The 15,907-nt window shown below is 36.7% G+C and overlaps 1 pseudogene; it reads left to right on the forward strand.

Moving 5' to 3' along the window:
• Window positions 1-9,106: 9,106 nt before the first annotated feature.
• Window positions 9,107-11,467, forward strand: LOC110758212 (receptor-like protein 2 pseudogene; annotated as a pseudogene).
• Window positions 11,468-15,907: the final 4,440 nt, after the last annotated feature.

Consider the following 15,907-nt stretch of genomic DNA (forward strand, 5'->3'; position numbering starts at 1 on the left):
AAATTCATGAATGAAGTTAACTGACCAAGAACCTAGAAAAAAAGAGAAAAGAAAGAAAGATAAGAAAAAGGTTTAAGCACAGGGAGGGATGACACAAGAGACTAAATAGTGAGTTCATAAAGAATATATCTAACTTGCCCCTTCTTTACAATTCTCTGTTTGTTTTTGTGGTAACCTTTTTCTCACTTGTCAAAGACAGACTTCCAAAGCTCAGCATATAACAGTATATAAAAAACTATATAGATTCTTAATTACCCCTCAAGTGTCCATGTAGAACAGATGTATACAACTCTATATGTACAAGATTCTTTTCTTCTGCAAACAGAGATTTGACATTTGTTCTAAGTATACAACTCTAAGATAATGCAATTAATAAGATTTCAATGGCACGTGCAAGTTTAGGATTTGAATACCAAATTATTTAGTTCATGTAGAAGCCAATTAATTCCAATATTTCATAAACAAATTACTAACTAACAATCACAAGTGTGGTAGAAAGATCTTCATACATTATAGAAGAAATGATTTGACTCTGAATTTACCTCAAACTTCTTTAGTCAAAGCTGATATACTTATGCAACCAAGCAACTGTGCTTCCAATTGCATCATGAAGAAAGAAATGCTCACGTGAACTCCTAAACAATGGTACTTTAAGGACTAAAATTTCTTTGATCCAAACTTTATAACAATCAAGCCCAAGTACAATATGATGCACTTTTGAAGTAGGATTGATCGGTGCATATTTATATATCATTTTGTACCCTTCTAACTTATGATTTGATTATGTTTTTGAGTTAAACTTGTGCTTTTAATAAATTTTGTGTTTGTTTCAGTGTAATAAGCTTGAGACTCATTAAATGCATTTTGGAGACAAGTTAGCTCAAAACGGTGTCTGCAGATCAGTCAACTTCACGAATTGGACTTTACTTTCTCAAGAAGAACCAGATGATGAGCCATATATCATTGGAAAGATACAGAAGTCTAGTTTCTAGAGAACTTTACGGTTCATGATTCCGAGTCTTCTAGAGAAAGTTATGCAAGTTTTGACAGCTTAAGGTCAAATTCGGCAGCATCTGCGTTACTGGGCCAAAAATGACATTTGAAGGTCTTTCCGATTTTTTCTTGAGTTGGGCTGCATATGCTTGGAAACATAATTCAAAGGGTTTGAAGATCCAGATTTTTCCAGATTTTTTAGGAGGGAAGATCAAGCCCAAAAAGAAAGGAAAGAAAAGAAATGAAGTCAATTCCAATCTATTTTCGGCAGTCAACTTGCAAGGCCCAAAACGTATACTTGTACTACTTAGATGGGAATTCATTCTTCATAAAAGTTGTTCCAATGGGTGTCTATTATGACATATCCAAATTTGAGCCCCATTGGATACATATTGAAACCTCAGGCTTCCTACACCAAGCCTGGTTCAAAAGAATCTTTTTTTTTCCAGCAACCAAAAGAAAACCACATGGGTTGGCAGCAAAAGGCAGCCACAATTGAACACCTTTGAAAACTCATATCAAGAAAGCTTGAGGTGCAGCAAAATAAGTATGGGATGAAATTGTTTCCAACCACACTAACATAGACAAGATAAAGTGGGAGTTATGGATTGTATTAAAAGAGGAATGGTGGTGTTGGAATTCATCATGATGTTCCTCCCTCTTAGCCCTATAAATAGAGAAGTCTTCAAGCTTCAAAACACACCCCAAGGGGGGGAGCTCTCAAACACTTCTCTAGAGCTCCCCTCCCTTCTCTCCCTCAAATTCTCTTAGTTTCTCTTTCTAGTTTTCAATTGTTGTAATGAAATCTTTGTGCTGAAATTCTCCTTAAGTAGTTTTTCTTAGTCCACTTTACTTTTCATTGTTATGTAAATTCTTTTCTTTAGTTTCAAGTTTGATTAGTTTCCAAGTTTCAATTATGATTTTTGTTCTTATTCATTATGCTTATAAGTTAATATGCTAGTTTGAATGATTGATCACCATTTAGGCTTGCATGTTAGCTATCTTGGTTTGAATTAAGAGTAGACATCATGCTTTAATTCGAATTGAACTATGAATAAAAAGAGTATGTATGGACATTCGACAACAGGGATTAGATACATACTTGGTTGTTTAAAATGTTCTTCTATGCTTAATGGATTCCTAATGCTTAGTTTAGGTTAGACAACATATGATCAAATTAGGGAATTAGTCAATCCGTTAATCTAATTGAACTTGGGAACTTATCTGCTTGAGTTATTTTCTTTTCTTTCTTTCTTGTTTTATTTATTTTCTTTCTTGTTTTTCTGTTTTGTATAGGAAAACTGAATTGGATTATTCAATCACCAATCCCTGTGGAATCGACCTCGCACTTACATATGCTATACTAGCGAACGGCTCGTGCACTTGCGAGTATATCACAAGTTGAGGATGCAGCTGAATCCATTTTGGTGCAGCTGAATTGACGCAACAAGGATCAGTAGATGCAATTTCTGCCCTTGCAACTACTTGCCTTGTTGCAGTCCAATTTAGTAGATTGCACTTTGCATTGGTAAGGTTCAAATTAGAAGGCACTTGAGTATTGCCTTGTGGGGACTGATAATAATTCAAAAAACTGAAGTTACTATAATTTCTACAATCTTAGGTGGATATGTAATTTTTAATAATTGACTACTTATATTTACTTGTGATGGTCCAACAGGACATTGTGCAACTCCATCAGCATTGCTAGTCTTTTTCTAAACAGAGATTTGCATATTTAAAATATGTGAATGCACCATTGAGATAAAACTACTAGAACTACAAGAATTAGAGCTACTTACCATATATTGCCTAAACTCCATGATAAAATCCTTTAGAAATTTTTGGCGTTCTGTCAATGCTGCCACTTGAGTAATCATGGACTGCTTCCAAGAATTGTTTTGAATTTGGGCATCTACCTGCGAAGGTGTAACCCCAAATCCAAGGCCTTTAACATGACTAGGGTGCTCCTTACCAAGAACTTGAGTCAATGCATCCTCTTTAATAGAAATGGGATTCTCAAAAGTTGGAGCTTCTACCATTTTTTCCTTGATATTTTCCTACACGAATAAATCAAAGACATGAAATTATATTATACTTCACATGCATTAAGAAATTAATTAAATTTCAAATTCATCTATATTACATACAATTGCAGCAGCTACAACATCATTCATTTTTGCTTTCTTTGGCTCATGTCCAATAATCCATAATTCAGGCATTGTTAAAGTTTTACCTGGATTATTAGTTTTCTGCATAGAAAAGAATTAGTAATGTAACATCCCGACCCAAAATTATAAATATTCTTGAATTTAATTAAATTCAAATATGAATTTACAATTTCGCCCTCGGAGTAGGGGTAATTTGATCACTTTTTAATCCGGAAGGATTTTCAGGCCGTGAGTGGCCTTTTTACGTAGATCGTATCGAGATGAGTTCGTAGACACGTAGTGCGCTCGAATCAGAGTTGTAACGAAAAAGTTATGATCAAAATACCTTCAGTGGCAAAACTATAATTTTTTCGAAGTTGTTTTTAATAAATCTGAATTTCTTTTCCCGAATTTCTCTCTCTCCTTCATGATCTGGAAAACAGACCACACCCCCCCTGCTTCCGATGGCAGCAACTTCTCCAAGTCACCGCCGCCAAGTGGATCGGTTCCAAACAGACCACCACGCTTCCCTTTTCCAGCCCCAGCCCTCTGCCGCCTCAATCCGACGCGGATATCGCCGGAAACAGCCACGAAACAGGACGGTTTGGACAGTTTTTGATAGAATTTCATGGAGCTCGTTTGGACACCTCCGGCCACCAAATCTTTCGACTTTGGTATTCTTTTCTATCCTTTCAATGTGATCTAGCTGCTGGTTGTGTTATTTAGGAGAAATTTTTGCGTTTTGAAATTGAAATAAGCGATAGAAGTTTTGGCTGGTTTTGGCCTCCAATTCCAGCCACTTCCGTCGATTTTTTGGGGTAGGTCCAAGAACGAAAGTTGCTCCACTCTATGTGGTGATCATATAGGTATAAGTCTTGATCGGCGATTTGGAGTTTTTTCGATTGCCTAAATTTGATTTTGACACCAACGCGTTGCAGGCGCGTGGGCCACTTTTTGGCCGGTCATTGAGTCCTAAAATTATCCTTATGTCATCCTGAGCACGACGGTATACTCGGATATGAGTTTGGTTATCGTTTGATGGTCGATCGGACATTGCATATTAGGCGTTATCCCGGTTTGATATGTTCGGACCGTTGGATCGACTTGATTTTCATATATGTTGATCTAGAAATCTCTAGGATTGTGGAGGATTGCGCGGATCATGAATCGGAGCCCTAGATGTTCCGAATCAATAACTTTAAGTTTGTGTTAAACGACAACCGTCCAATCGTACGATCGCGAGCGATCCGACCGTTCGATTAGGACCAAACTTGCAGGACTTGTATAATAAACCTTGTTGAACCCAGAGGAACTTTCAGATCGGAAATCAAAGGTCGTTGGCCCCGCGGGCCCGGTTGGCCAAGTTTGGACAGTTTAACCCCTCGGTTGACCGTGAGTCTTCCGAGGTAGTTTTACCCATTTGAGAAGTACTAGGACGACCAGGTAAACGAGTCTTAACCGTTAGTTGAGTTATTTTGATAATGTTGGGATTAGGAGATTGTTTTATAGTAGCTTATGAAAACTCTTGGAAATATATTGATAATTGAAGTTATGGAATGGGCAAGCTTGGAATATCGGATTGGTGAGTTGTGAAAGTGAGCCTTGGGATCGGCTATGATTATTAGTAAATCAGTGTACATTTGTTTTTAAGAGTACGTTGTTCTTTTAGTATAGAATCTCTTGCATAATGGGTTTAGATTGGAAATTGATTCGACATGAGATTTTCTTTAAAGGTTATTACTTTTCATTGATTAAATTACCATGCAATCTATTATGGATTTATATGATTATGGAATGAATATATATATATTGATCGCTAAATGTGAATATTTCTATTATTTTGATATTTAAAATTATATTATAGTATTTTATGGTATTCCTAAATGTTATTTATGATATTTGAAGATTATGCATTATTGGAACATGAGGGAATGCCATCTGATGATGACATGGTTGATTTTGACGAATTCCAAAATCTTCGGGTATTGAGTTTGTCTCATTCTGACATCATTGGTGAAATACCTCTATGGTTATCAAAGCTCAAGAATCCAGAGATCTTGCTTCTATTTTTATAGCAATGATAGACTTATCCAACAATAACATTGTTGATGATATACCTATTGAGATTAGGGGTAGGCACGGTACGGTTTGGTCCAGTTCTCACCTCAAACTGGAACTGGAACTGGAACTGGTACTGGTACTGGTACTATTTAACCAGTCCGATTCGGTCCAGTTCAAGCAATTTTTTTCAAAAAATTGTCGGTTTTGTTCTAACTGGTTCTGGTTTTGAATTGGATTATTAATTTATTATTTTTTTAAACTTTTTTTCAAAAACAATTATTATATTTTGTTGCTGGGATTATACTACTATTTCTCATTGATTTAAAAAAAAGAAAAAGAAAAAAAAAAAGGCTGCAGGAATGGCAGATAAGATTCTTGTTAACAGCAAATTCACAATATGTAAGTTTGCAAAGGAAGGAGGAGCTCAGAAGTTTAGCAGAAAAGAAAGGAGTGTCCAATCCCAATCAGGTTAACTTCATCACATCTTGCTCAACAGCTGAAAGATATGGGATATAGGTTTGTTCCTTTTGATGGATATAGGTTGGAAATTGAAATTGATATTAGATAATCAACAATGGATGATGAACAGTTTGGCATTTAACCTTCGGACCGGAGGCCATGGCAGCTCATAAACCTTGTTGAAAAATAATGCTAATTTGTGTTGTACACAATTCTAGAAGAATCATGAATATAAGGATGGTCCTAGAGTTGTGGAAAACATTATCAAGGCTATGTCGACTAGACAATGATAATTGAAGATGGAAGAACTCTCTAGAATAAGAACACTCATGCTGCTAGACTATGGTGGTGGAAGATGATGGCTAAACAATGGCCACAAAAATAAAATTGTACATATAGAAGTTTCTAGTAAAAGCCACAACAAAAGTGACTAGATGAAGAAGGCCAAGTCGGTGGAGTTGGTGATGTCGGCAATCAAAGCCTATAAATAGGCATGCAACTAATAATGAAATGTGGAGTTAACCAATAAACTCCCAATCTATATGGAGCTACCCAAAACTAGTTTAAGGGAGCCAACAAGAGTCTCCCAAACTAAGCCAATGAGAGAGAAAGTAGGCTAATCGGCCTTCTTCAACTAGAATTAGGGAGCCTAACCCTCTAACTATGTTGAGGAGCCAGTAAGAGCATTCACAATGGGCTCCTTAAACCACATACTTGGACAAATTTTAGGGAGGAATTGAAAAAATATAACTCCAACTATGTTCCCTATTCACCTCCTAAAATAGGGAGACCTTTAGGAGCTCCTAAAATGACTCCTAGTGGCTCCCTATAATTTAATGCTGCTTTATTTAATGAGTATTTCAAACCTTTAACTAATGCTAACTATTTTTTATATTATTTTTTAATAGAGTTATTGCATTATCACTCTCCAAACTAGAGAGCATGATTGAAGTTTAAATTTTATAAAGAGCTCCTAAAATAACATTTATATATTTTTTGCTAAAATTTAACTAAAAAATAGAGAGCATGATTGTGGATGCTCTAAGCTCACCAATCTAAGTGAAGGGCCAAATAGCCCAAACTAATCTAAAATCAAGTGTGGTGGTCAATAGCCATGTAAAGGCCAATTAGGCTCAGGTTTTATGTACACAAAATCATGTACTATTCTCCTCCAAATTAATAAAATCACTTTATTTCCACTATTATTCTATCTTTCCTAAATCTCTTCACCACATAAACCAACAACAGTATCACACATCACTCACTCTTAAAATCTAAAAAGTGATATCAGAGGAACAATACACACCTATAAACCAAGGATGGAGCCAGCGTAGACTCATTGGTGCAGATGCCCCCACTCATTTTTTGTTGGGAAAAGAAAATCTACATGCATTTTTAGCCATGAATGTTTTGAAGAATTGATTGCTAAATTGGATGGGAGATTACATGGTTATATATATATATATATTGAGAGAGACATATTTAATGGCATTGATAATGAAGCCATTATATATGCTTCGGTTTCAGAACATGAAAATGCGTCGAGGAAAATTATAATGTATTTTAATTAAAATATTATGGATTAAATATATAAACTTTGTCTTCGGTATGTTATGTTCATATGCCATTGTTGTACTAAAAATTAACTACAGTTGATCTGTTTGGTCCGTGACTTGTGAATAGGAAGTCAATGTAATGTTGAGATCAGGCTTTACTAGCAATGTAATGTTCCAAATTTTGAAGACAAATCAAGTCCAATACTTTAGAAAAGTTCCATGCTATATTTATAAAAAAAAAAAAAAGGAAATGTACTAAGAAACAATCTAAAAATAATAACTGGCATCTCTAAGTGTTTTTGTATAAAATATATACAGGTTTTTTTTTTCTTTCCTAATTTACTTTGCAAGGGGAGATGGGTTCTACGTAGAATTTTCGCAATCTACATTTCATCTATGTCGTCATTTAGCGGACAGATGGCAATGAATTAGTAGAAAATATTTTTATAACATTTTTCTCTGCCATGACTTTTATCAATTTCAACATTTTTATTTTAAATTTTTAAATCGCCATGTACAATGAGTGCCGCGTGTCTGATAGTATGTAGACAAGCAAACAGATGTATCTGCTCAATCTCTCTCTCTTCTTTCTTCCTTTTCAACTCTGTTCTCTCTTCCCTGCTCCCTCAAGTCCAGGTTTTTTTTGCTCCTCCCCCCACCCACAAACCCATACCCATTCGACAAAAAAAACATCCCATACCAATCAAATAATCAGGCTGATCATTCGACAAAAGGTTCCATTGAGAAACATGGCTATGGAAATTGTGAATTCGAATTGTTCTCCGACTCTCCTGGAGCTTTGGGATTCTTTATAAGATGTTTAGGTAGTGTAGAGTTGGTTCAAGAAGCTGACTTTTTGTTTGATCAAGTTAAAGTGAAGGGTCTTTGTGTTCCAAATAATTATAGCTATAAATGTTTGTTGGAGGCTACATCTAAATCTAAGTCAAGTTCAATTGAATTGCTTGAAATGAGATTGCAAGAAATGTGAGATTCTGGGTGGGAATTTAGTAAGTACACGCTGACTCCGGCTTTGCAGGTTTATTGCAATACAGGGAAGTTCGAAAAGCCTTTAAATGATTTCAATGAAATGTATGAGAAAGGGTGGGTTGATGTCCATCTTGGGTATGGGTTTGTGGGTGGGGAGAGGAGCCAAAAAACACCTGGACTTGAGGGAGCAGGGAAGGCTGAGAAGAAAGAAGAGAGAGAGATTGAGCAGACGAGGAGAGAAGAAGGAAAAATAATAAATAAATAAAGAGAGACGCGAAGAAAAATAATAAAAAAGAGAGAGGGAACAAACGGAAAGAAAAAGAGAGAAGAGGAAATAGAATAAAAAAGAGAGAGTGAGATAATAAACAAACGGCAATTGGTGCAGATTCTTCAACTCCGTAATGGAAGGACCCTATATATACAAGAAAACAACTTTAATGAAAGTCGTTTTTTAAAAAACTTTTTTAGTGAAAGTCTATCTTTCAGGTCGTGCACATTTTACGGCGTGCATATTTCTCACGCCATTAATAGAACTATCTTTCACGGCATTCACATTTTACACGCCGTTAATGGAGTTCTCTTTTACGGTCTGCAATATTAGCACGCCATTATTGACTGAACACTACGGCATGCACTGAAAGCATACCATTAAACAAGGAAGAAAAAATGAATTTAAGGCGCGCTCTTAAGCATACCAGTAGTGAAATAATTTGCTCAAGTCCTTTGAATTAAGTAGCTCAAGTCCTCCCCTGGTGGCCCCCTCTTAAGACCCGATCAGGTCTTCTCTTTGAATGCGCTGTTGTTTGCCAACTTCTCAATTTCCAGTGATGCCTACATATCGTTTTCAAGCATCGTACGTTGCTCTTATATATATACAAACCTGTGAGCAACGGCACTACACAAATCAACATGCTAGTGCAGCCTTATAACTTAATGGCTCATGGCTTCCTTCTCTTCCTCTTATTCTCTTACATTATATCTACAAATATTCATGCATGCAAACAAACGGAACGCAGCTCCCTCCTGTCCTTTGCCTCCACTCTATCTTCTCCTCCTTTAAATTGGACATCCATTGATTGCTGTCATTGGAAGGGCATCACTTGTAATCAAGATGGTTGGGTCACCCATTTGCTCTTGCCTTTCAAAGGGATCAAAGGAGGTATTTCTGCTTCACTTGGAAATCTCACACATCTCACCCACTTGAACCTTTCCCACAATTCACTATATGGTTCACTGGAAACTCAGTTCTTCTTGTCTTTGAATCGACTCGAGTTCCTTGATTTGAGCTATAACCTTCTTTTTGGAAAACTACCATCTTCTCTACCATCCAGCAATATTCGAACAGTCGATTTGTCCAGCAATCACTTTCATGGTGCAATTCCATCTTCATTCTTCCAACTAGCAAGCAACTTGACTGGTTTCAATGTCAGCAACAATACCTTCACGGGGTATGTACCATCCTTTATTTGTCTCCATTCTTCTCCCTTTGTTAGGCTTTTGGATTTTTCTTCCAATGAATTTAGTGGCAACCTTGCTCTTGGGCTAGGGGGGTGTTCTGAACTTGAGGTTTTTCGTGCTGGTCACAATAACCTTTCGGGGTTACTTCCAAAAGATATCTATAATGCTACCAAACTTGAAGAAATTGCAATACCTCTCAATTCACTACGTGGATCCATTAGTGATAAAATTGTCAACCTCACCAACCTTGCAATCCTTGACCTCTACATTAATCAATTGAGCAGGGAGCTTCCTTTCAATTTGGGGAGGCTCTCCAAGTTGAAGTTTGTGAACCTTGATTTCAACAATTTAGAAGGTGCTTTGCCTCCATCTTTGATGAATTGCACAAACCTCATAGAACTTCATTTGGCTTTCAACAACTTGGAAAGAGATATCTCCATGCTTGATTTCTCGAGACTTAGTCACCTTACAAAACTTGACTTAAGGGGGAATAACTTCACTGGTACGTTGCCAGTAAGCCTTTACTCATGTAGGTCCCTAAAAGCCATTGGATTGACTGGAAATCATCTAGAAGGACAAATACAAGCCGAGATTCTTTCATTGAAATCCTTGTCCTTCCTCTCGATTGGTTACAACCAATTCACCAACCTCACAGGGGCAATGAAGATACTAATGAGTAGCAAAAGTCTTCACATACTCTTGCTTACTGGATCTTTTGTAGGTGAAGGAATGCCATCTGATGATGACATGGTTGATTTTGATGGATTCCAAAATCTTGGGATGTTGAGTTTCGCCTATTGTAACCTCACCGGTCAAATACCTATGTGGTTATCAAAGCTAAAAAATCTAGAGATCTTGAGTCTAAATGTTAATCAAATCACAGGGCGAATTCCAAGTTGGCTAGGGACTCTTCCTAGACTGTTTTATATCAACTTGTCACACAATCGAATTTTAGGTGAATTTCCAAAGCAACTTTGTAGACTACCAAGTTTGGTTTCTAAACCTATTGCATCTCAAGTAGACCAATATGAATTTGAATTGCCTCTCATCACAATCGCAGATAGACAAACTTATCCACCGCGCAGATTATCTTACTTTCCAGCGTTGATAGACCTATCTCACAATAACATTGATGGAGATATACCTACTGAGATCCGCCAATTGCAGCTTCTCCACAGATTGTATCTTAACTCCAACAATTTCACCGGCATCATTCCAGACCAAATATCTAACCTAAAAGATTTAGAGGTTTTGAACCTCTCCATGAATCATTTGTCTGGAAAAATCACACCGTCTTTGCTGAGCCTTAATTTTTTGAGAAGCTTTGATGTCTCATACAATAATCTCCAAGGTCCAATACCAACAGGCACTCAGATCCAAAGCTTCAACGCTTCTTCCTTTGAGGGGAATCCAAAACTTTGTGGTGACCCGCTTCCAAACAAGTGCGGACCAAATAAGGGCATTGATGAAGATAACAAGAACAACAAAGACGTGGACAATGGGCTTCATCAACTTCCATGGTTTTATGTTTTCTCTGCATTGGGGTTCATAGTGGGATTTTGGGGAGTCTGTGGTTCTTTAGTTGTTAACAAGACATGGAGATATGCATATTTTCAATTCATCGACAATGTACAAAATAGGTTGCATGTGATGGTAACAATGCGCATCAACACGATCAAAAGAAGGCCTAGAGGCTAGGCATATTATTGTAGTTTTTATTTTACATTTGTTGTTTGCTTTTCTTTTCTTTTTTCTTCTTTTCTTTTGTGTTCCGGATGTAATAAAGCACAGTTTGTTCTTAAAGTTATGTCTTCTTTTCGGACGCGATTTCTTCACTCTACCTTTTGCAAGTAACAAAATACAACTTAAGCTATACAACTTAAGCTATATTGAGCATTCAAGAGGTTTTGTTTTCTAGATAAAAGTGAAGGATTATGTTGAAAATACTGCACATTTGTGTTAAAGAAATATGGAAAAATCTAGAAGCTTGGAGAAAAAGCTAATGTCGGCTTGGAATAGAAAATATCCTAGAAGGATATTGAGAATTCTGAAATGGGAAGTCGGCAGCCACTGCAACTTGGATAATTATCCAGAGAAAGCCACACATATGTGGCTGGGGTTAATCTTCCTTAGTCGGTGTACCAAGGTACGCTCGGTTGATCAAGACTATAAATAGACATACATGTGATCCAAGAGAACTCCCAACGGAGCCAAGAGCTAACCCACCATTGTGGAGGCTCACTAATCTAAATCCAATGTGGTGGTCAATAGCCACGTGAAGGCCAATTAGCCTTCAGTTCTATATATACAAAATTATGTACTATTCTCCTCCAAATTAATAAACACTTTGTTTCAACTCTAAAACTATGTATACAAAGCACTTTAGGTAATGATCTGCATATGTACTTCATGTGTCCATTCAAAATACCATTGATTTGGCTGATCACATCTCTAGTGATTCTATTGACCTAATATTGTTTCTGAAGTTATATTTATATGAAAAACGAATTTAAAAAAATAAAGAAGACAAAAAGGCACAACCGAATTCGATTTAGCATGCAGAATTTGAACTCCACCGGCTTGTCAACTGGTTAGAACGAATTTCAGAATGCTACGAAAAATACTACTAGGTATGAAGGCATTTTGATTTGAGGGGGCAGTTCAAAAATACTACGTGTATCCCATGACAAAAATCTATGCTTTGAGGAGGCCATTTCTGGTGTGTCTGCTTTCTCTACTTCAATTTTACATAAAATTGAATCATCGTCTCTCTGTAAAATGCTAGTGGGGTTTACTTGAGGTTGGAGTGTGTATGTCACAAAGCATCACCCGCGAGAGTAACTCTTTTTTTATATTTATTTTTCGTCAACCATAAAAACTCATGCCCCTGTAAAATCTTTTCCTTTTCTTATCATGCTTTCCTTATTCATATAGGTTGTAATTCTGTTTGAAAGTTGAATGAAGGATTTACGTGATGATCCAGTTTACATATAAAAGAAAATAATATTTTTGATATATCGTTTTTAGGGAGGAAAAAAAAGGCCACAAGTGGTCTTGGTGTGTGTACACTGTACAGCCCTGCCATATGAACATCAAACAGGGTACTACATATGTAGATGGATCTTTCTGTCCAGGTTTTGTTTTATTGTCATTTTCCAGATTTATTGCTAGCTCAAACACAACACACAACTATTTTGAGGAGGATTTATAGAAAACCTATATACTTCATAGCAGAAATGACAACTGGTCTGATTCCATATCTTGGCTTTGTCATTTTGCTATGGTTCGTATCCTTGAAAGACATTCTCGATGTGGAAGGACATTCTTTTGTTTTTTTTTTTCTCACTAAATTATTAGCCTGTAGATGTTATATCCAGAATTATAGAGATGTGGAAGGACATGCTTAGTTGTTTCCAAAATATTAGTGCTTAGTTGTGTGAGACAAATGTCAAGATATAAGGTCAGTTTAGAATTGCCGTCACTTTTTTGAAAAGCAGCTTCTTCTGTGCTTTGAAAATGATCAGTTATAAAGTAAAGCAATTTCATGTTTGATAAACAATATTTTTTAAGAGCTGTTAGTATAAATAGCCGTGTCAAAACCATTTGGTAAATTTTAATATAAAACTCTTGTAACTGTGAATAATGATTAAAATAGACATAATGTTGAAAGTGTTATGTACGCTAATCATGTGGTGGTGGTGATGGTGGTGGTAGTAGTGGTGGTAGTGGTAGTGGTGGTGGTGAAGGTGGAGGCGGCGGTGGTGGTAGTGATGGGGGTGGTGGTAGTGATGGTGGTGGTGGTCATGAAGGTGGAGGTGGAGATGGAGGAGGAGGAGGAGACTCAAACTAAACACAAGATTGAATAATTGTGATTGATATTATATTTCTCCAAGAGGAGGATATATATACAAGTACAAGTTGACTTTTCCTACAAGGAAAAGTAATTAGTTAATTACAAGGAATCCTAACTAGGTAATGATTCTAATTAGGTAACGTGAATTACATCAGGAAATCAGAGATCCTTGAATTATGGCTCATGCCAACACTCCCCTTCAAGTTGGTGCGTAGATATCTCCTATGCCCAACTTGTCAAGTGAGTCATGAAAAACCTCTGCTGACACCGCATGCATTAAGACATCACCCAGCGGTTCTTTTGACTTTACAAATGGTATATCGATTAGCTTATCTACCAGCTTCTCCTTGATATAATGCCTATACATTTCAACATGCTTAGTTCTATTATGTCGAACTGGATTATTTGCTATCTCTCTCGTAGCTTGATTGTCACAGTAAAGCTCTATGAGTTTCTTTGGTGGAAACCCAATTTCAGACATGAGTATCCTTAGCCAAAGAAGCGCACAAACTCCCTGTGCTATGCCCTTATATTCTGCCTCAGTTGAAGATCAAGGCACTATATTCTGCTTCTTACTTCGCCATGTAACCAAATTACCCCCATGAAAGTGAAGTAACCTGATGTAGAACGTTTATTTATTATACTGCCTGCCCAATCTGCATCTGTATAACCCTTGACATCCAAATGTCCCAGTTTTCTGAATATCAAGCCTCAGCTTGGAGTTTTCTTCAAATAACTCAAAATCCTCATAACTGACGCTAAGTAATCCTCATTAAGAGAATGCATGAACTGGCTAACAACACTAATTGCATATGTTATATCTAGTCTAGTGTGCGAAAGATAAATTAGTCTTCCCACTAACCTCTGATATCTCTCCTTATTGGTTGGCACTTGATCAGGATAGATTGTTAGGTGATGATTCTGCACAATAGGGGTTTCGGCTGGTGCACACCCTAACATACCAGTTTCTCTAAACAGGTCTAGAACATACTTCCTTTGAGAGAGACAAATACTAGTAGCAGAGCAAGTTACTTCAATTCCTAGAAAATACTTCAAAGCCCCTAAGTCCTTCATCTAAAACTTTGAGGCTAAATAATTCTGTAATTTACCAATTTAAACAACATCATCACTAGTAACTACCATATCATCAACATAGATTATCAGCAAAGTAATCTTACAATCCTTACGTTTGATAAATAAGGTATGATCCGAGTTACCTTGATGATATCCATACTTCTTCATTACTTCAGTGAACCACCCAAACCCTGCTTGTGGAGACTGCTTCAATCCAAAAAGGGTCTTTCAAAGCCTACACACCTTACCACTGTTATTAGACAACCCATAACCAGGTGGTATGACCATGTACATTTCTTCTTCTAGATCTCCATGCAGAAAGGCATTCTTCATATCAAATTGATTGAGAGGCCAATCTAAATTAGCTGCTAAGGACAATAGAACTCGCACCATATTCATTTTTGCCACTTGTTAAAACTTATCCTGATAATCAACTCCATACGTCTGCGTATACCATGATTGGAGATGAGTTTTACATTATTGGAGGGCTAAAGGGCTAAATGTGGCCCTTCATTTTTTTTTAGCCCATGATTGGAGATGAGTTTTACATTATTTTAGGACTATATTTGGCGTATGACCCATGTCTAGAGATGGCCTTACACACCTATAAACCAACAAACGTGTTATTGCGCAATAGTGGTGGGGCTCTATGGACAAGGATGGAGCGAGCATAGGCTCACTGCGTGCGGATTCCTCCGCTCATTTTTTGTTGGGAAAAGAAAATCTACATGCAGTATATAGACAGTCAACCAGAAACACTCCACCAAAACCCACTCAAATTAATAAAAGAATAATTTACACTCCACCCAACCATGTCCACTCAAATTAATCATTTAGATTTGTCTTTTCTTTCTTAATATTATTTTTTGTCAAAAGCACTACAACACCCCACCCTACATCACCCACCCCACGGGTACGGCACATAGTTCTCTGTAAATGAGCTTGTAATACTTAAGATTCAGCTTTAGACTTACATTGAGGATTTGCGTTCTAGCATTGCGTTCTCAATTTTACAAAGGATTGGAGATCTTGAAAAAAAAAAAAGGTTTAGGGTGAGAAACACAAGGTATATCCACTGGTTTACTTGCTATTGTAAAATTATCATTGATTTTACTAGTTGCCATTGTCGAAAGAGCATTTTTAGCCATGATTGTTTTGAAAAATTGATTGAAAATTGGATGGGAGATTACATGGTTATATATATTTGATGGCATTGATAATGAAGCCATTATATATGCTACGGTTTCATAACATGAAAACATGTCGAGGTAGATTGTAATCTATTTCATGTTAAACATTATGGATTAAATACATAAACT

The sequence above is a fragment of the Prunus avium genome, chromosome 4 (assembly GCF_965620075.1).
Source record: "Prunus avium chromosome 4, drPruAviu1.hap1.1, whole genome shotgun sequence".
NCBI lineage: Eukaryota > Viridiplantae > Streptophyta > Magnoliopsida > Rosales > Rosaceae > Prunus > Prunus avium.